This window comes from Quercus lobata, chromosome 2, assembly GCF_001633185.2.
Source record: "Quercus lobata isolate SW786 chromosome 2, ValleyOak3.0 Primary Assembly, whole genome shotgun sequence".
In the NCBI taxonomy this organism is placed as follows: Eukaryota; Viridiplantae; Streptophyta; class Magnoliopsida; order Fagales; family Fagaceae; genus Quercus; species Quercus lobata.
In genome coordinates this window covers 34,641,892-34,647,427 of record NC_044905.1, presented here as the reverse complement: position 1 = coordinate 34,647,427, position 5,536 = coordinate 34,641,892, and the positions used below count along the sequence as shown (strand labels likewise).

Here is a 5,536-nt window from a genome sequence, read left to right as displayed (position 1 = left end):
AGAGAGTGAGTTTGAGAGAGTCATTTGAGGGAGTTGAGAGTGAGTTTAAGGGAGTTGAGTGTTTTGTCGGATTTTTTTTTTTTTTTCTAAATAACCAAATTCCTCAAACAATTTCATTAGTAAGGTTTTGAAATTATTTAGGAATCTAACAAATTGAGTCCAAGGGACTCGATTTTGCTCTTTGAAATCGAGTGAACAGGAGTCAATTTCCAACGATTTTTAGTTGGAAATTGAGTATTCTACACTCGAGTTCCATAACCCACAATGCAAACCAGAACGAAACAAAGCACGACACTAGAAAGACAGCAGCAAGCAGCAACAAACCTTTGGAGAAAATGGTGATGCAAGAAAAAGAATGAACTTGCAAGAAAAACAATGAACGTAACAAACCCAAGTAGCGCAGCGGTGGTCCGATCTCAACCACTTTCTAAACTTCCATGGAAAACAACGAAGAAACAACAAACCCAGGTAGTGATAGTGAAGTGGTGGTGCATGCTCCAACAATGGGGGTGGTCCAATCTCAACCTCTTCTCTCTGAACTTCCATGGCAAAGGTTGGGTATGATTTGGTCTGGAGAAGGAAAAAAGAAGGAAGAAAGGGACCGGATGGAACTCGAGTCTAAAAAAGTCAAGTTCCAAGAAGATTTTATTCCAAAATCAAGTATTAGAGAATCGATTTGCTACAATAAACTCGAGTTTATTAAACTCGAGTTGTTAGTTTCCTAAATAGTTTAGAAACTTTGCTAACTAACAAAATTGTTTGAGAATAGTTGTTATTTTGAAAAAAAAAATCTTGTTTTGTCTTTAGAAGCTTGCACGGTTGGAGAATAAAAGAATAGAAAAAAAAATATTATTTTAATCGAATGGAGAATAAAAAATGATTTTTTTTTCTAGCTCTTAGCTACAGTGCACAACCATATATAGCTGTACATTGTAGCAATGAAGGTAAAATTTTTACCTTTAGTTCCACTATTGCAACACTCTTTTATATGTAGTGGTGCTAAAAAGCTAATATGTAGTAGTGCTAAAAATAACTTTTTAGCATCACTAGTGCTAGTGCCCTAATAAGAATTGCATTGATTAAACTAATGCACAAAAACATATACGTAGTATTTTGAGTTTTTTTTTGTTTTTTTTTTTGAATTGTGACTCATTTAACCTCGGCCCTCAAATCAAAATTCCTAGCTCCACCCCTGCCATTGACTACAAAGGCCGCCCAGTCCTCCAATCCAACACAAGTGGCTGGAGCTCTGCTTATTTCATCATAGGTAACACTTTAACACTCAGTACAGTACCCACTATTATATTCTCTTCTTTTTTTGGTGGTAAAAGTAAATTGAGTTTTGTGATGATTATAGGTGTGGAAGTGGTCGAGAGGTTCGCTTACTATGGGATAAGTGCGAACCTAATAACGTATCTGACGGGACCGCTGGGTCAGTCCACAGCCATTGCGGCGGAGAACATTAACGTATGGTTCGGAACAGCGTGGTTGCTTCCTCTTTTGGGAGCATTCCTGGCTGATTCTCTTCTGAGTTGCTACCACACCATTGTCGTTGCTTCTCTTATCTACATTTTGGTATGTGTAGTCTGCTTTGCTTGCTTCACAAGTTCCTTCAGCATTTGCTGCAAAAATTAGCATAAGAATCTACTTTTTCTATTTTATATACTTACCTTTCAAAAAACACTACAACAACCACCCTTCATTCTCTTCTTTTATGCTATATTAGGATTCGTATAAAAAAAATAAAGAACTAAATGCAAAATGAATAGTATCAGTATAATAACCATGTAAATTTACACAATTATACACTCACACGTGAGTCATTTTTCTATTATACAACCACTGATATGAGTGGTATAACTATTTTAGCTTCCTCGTGCTATGCTTTGAACTTTGGAAGCATGGAATTAAATTTATGCTTGTGCTAAAATGTCTTGTACATCACCGATTTAGTAATAGTTTTATTTTATTTTATTTTTAAATAAAAAATAAGTAATAGTGTTGAGTTCATTTGTGTGGTAACTTCATGAACCTTATACCTATATATTATGCTTTAATTTGTGAAACTTGCTGCTCTTGAAAGACTCAAGTTAAACTCCTCCTCACCCCCTAATCCAATACCTAAATACATTTAAACATGTTAACATCTTCATCATGGATTTGGATCCTTTCCATTTCAAGGCTATGAATTTAAGTAGAATAAATCTTGGGTCTAACTTTGTAAGAATACATTTCGGGTGCGTTTGGATATTGCTTATTTTGTTGAAAATTGAAAACACTGTAGCAAAATAATTTTTAATTATTTGAATAGTGCCATGAGAACCATTTTTAACGAAATTTTTGCTGAAAAAAGAGGTTTGTGGGTTCCGTGAACAGTGCACGGGACTCACTAGAAAAGCATGAAACGCACTTCTCAAAAAAAGAAAAAAAAAAAGCCAAAACGCGCAAATGATGCCTTTATCATCAATATCTAAACAGGTACTTCATTTGTAATGGGCTTTGGATAGGCTAAAGCTATTTTTAACTCAGATGTTTCTCCAAATTGGTTTATTGAGAGTTTGTTTTTTCTTCTCATCTATAGCCCATTTACCTTGAAAGAGAAATTTACAGAAAGTTGATAAAACATGTTAAATTGCAGGTTTTTAGTTGTTTAGTTTAGCCTCTTAATTATTAATTATGTTAATGTAGCCCCTCAACTTTTAATATCAATTGGGTTCTTAGTTTTTCTCTCCCTTTTAAATTTATACAAAACTAGCTAATGTGGCAAATTGGGCACACGTGAAAAGGTAATTATAGAACACGTAAAAATTTCAAAAATAAAGTCAATTTCAACTACTAGTTCCATTAAAAGATAAATCAGTGGGAGACTCAAGGATGACATTGTTCTGGTTTCGAAATTAATGGTTGAGAGACCAATTGAACTTTTTCCAATACTTACATTTTTCTAATATCTTTCCTTGGCACAAGTTCCCATATATGGCATCTTATATACAATGTTGACGGTCTTATGAGCATTGTATGAATGCTCTTAAGACAGTCAACATTGTACATAAGTCTGTGGAAAGACCAAAGGTGCAAAATTTTTATTTTTCAATCCTATTCTGTTCCTGCTTGATATGCTATTTGCTAAAAGAAAAAACAGAGCAAACTAACAGAACTAACCCGTGTCAAAAACAGAAACAGAAACTTTCCTGAAACTGCACAAAATTAGATTCTGTATAGTAATCTTTATTCTTTACATTCTTGCACAAGTACAACCTACACCCAAACATCCTGCCTTACAGCTTGATGTTGATTGATGTATTAGAAGGATTTGATTCTTTTTTTTGTTTGTTTTTTGTTTTGTTTATATATATATAAACCCATTATGAGTTTTTTTTTTTTTTTTTTTTCAATGGTGTAATTTAGGAATCCTATTTAAAGGTCCCATAATCCACTATTGTGGAAGGCTTAATATAGATTAATAAAAATTTTGGTTGGGGATTTCTGATTTTCCTTCTGGTGCTTGATGTTGCTGATTCCAAGCAACTCTATGCGGTGAAGCCTAGGGTTTAGACTACTCTAGGTGGTGAAGCCTAGGGTTTTTTCTATTTTTCTTGTTTATTTACAAAAAGTGTTCCTTTTGCAACTTTGTCGTGCATCAATTCTAATCCAGCTGAATGTGATAAATGACAACAACCCTGCAATTCTGCAAATTCTTTCCCTTCAATTTTCTCACAGCCCAAGCAAGCTTATTGTCCCAAGAACCAACTGCCTATTAAATAAACACCACCTCAAAGCATCCTTCCATAAACTCTTAGAGAAATCACTCAAAAACAAATGTTCACGGGGAGTCAGAATCAGAAATAAACACCACCTCAAAACATCCTTCTTAAGAAACACACATCAAATCCCCTTTATAACCCCAACCAGCTAGCCTATCTTTGGAAGTCAAGCTATTTACTGTGCTAGCCCTATAAATAAATGACACATGCTGAACCTTAATTTATACATTATCTTGACTTTGAGAGAAATTCCCTATTCAGCATTGTGTTTTAAGCTTCTTTCTGTCATATTTTTCAGTTAAATAATCTTTGACTTGGATTGGGATGAATCACAGGGACTAGGCTTGTTGACTTTTTCAGCTATGCTTCCTTCTCTAAGCACTTCTGATTACATAGACGCCAACAAAATTATGTTATGTTCTACTCGTCAGCTCCAAGTAATCTTATTCTTCTTCTCTCTGTATCTAGTCGCAGTTGGTCAAGGTGGACACAAGCCTTGTGTTCAGGCATTTGGAGCTGATCAGTTTGGACTAGATCATGAGGAGTGCAAAGCCAAAAAGCTCATTCTTCAACTGGTGGTATTTTGGTACATGTGGGGGTTCTGCTGTAACAAATTTGGTCACATGCTATGTACAAGAAAACCTTAGTTGGGGTGTGGGATTTGGAATTCCTTGTATTCTGAAGGTTGTTGCATTGGGTGTTTTCTTGCTTGGTACCAGGACTTATCGATATAGTGTTAAAGGGGATGAGAAAAGCCCATTTCTGAGGATTGGTTGAGTCTTTGTTGCTGCAGTTAAAAATTGGCGGACTACCCCTTTGGCGATAATTATTGAAGAGGAAGCTCGTGCAACCCTGCCACACCATAGCTCTGAACAATGCATTTCATCATATGCTGATTAATTAAGAGGAAAAGGGAAATAGAAACGTAGCAATATATGTCCAGTAACAAAGTATGGTACATTTGAAGTCTTAGATAAGCTTTTATTTCAGTATACTCACAATGTCTTCGAAAATTTCAAAAGAACTTGGAAATAGTAAAATTAATTTATCAAGTTTTCAAGAGGCTTCCAAACGGAGTCTCTTGTGCTTCTTTAGGATATCATTGAGGTCTAGTCATTGTCCTTGACACTCCTTAAGAATAAGACACTGCAACACAAAAGAAATAAAATTTGGGGGGGGGGGGGGGGGGTGGTGTAAGGCAGCTTATTAATCACATTTTCCAAATGTTATAAAAATGGGAGTTTGGTACACTAAGTACAAGCTTTTTAAGATTGAGATTGGGTCTTCATGTAATGACAAGTGCCTTCTAACAAATGCAACAAGTTATGGGTTCAAGTCAGAAATTAACCTCTCTAAAAATTGAAAGTAAGATTGTCTACCAGTCACCTCTCACAAACCCCATAAAAGTGAGAGCTTTGATATGACATTTTTTTATGTCATATATATCCAATTGTTTGAATTATCATTTGGGAGGAGGGCAACACACTATACTTGTAACTTACATATGATGCATATTGACCTAGCCTAGGTACAGGTACAACATGATACTATGGGGTACAGGGATATGACATTTTTTGAAAAACTAGGATACAACATGTTGGGGATATGACAATTAATTAATTAATTAATATTTTTAGGTGTATTCTATATAGTTTGATTCATATTGTATATTTATTTTGATTTAGAACTATAAAAATAATTGAAAATATCCTAACATTTTAAGAAAATTAATAAATTATAATATGCATGGATTTAGGGTAAAATAAAATGTA

At 34.6% G+C, this 5,536-nt stretch overlaps 1 pseudogene; it reads left to right on the top strand.

Moving 5' to 3' along the window:
- The first annotated feature begins 437 nt into the window (after positions 1 to 437).
- On the top strand, positions 438 to 4,664 carry LOC115963582 (annotated as a pseudogene).
- Positions 4,665 to 5,536: the final 872 nt, after the last annotated feature.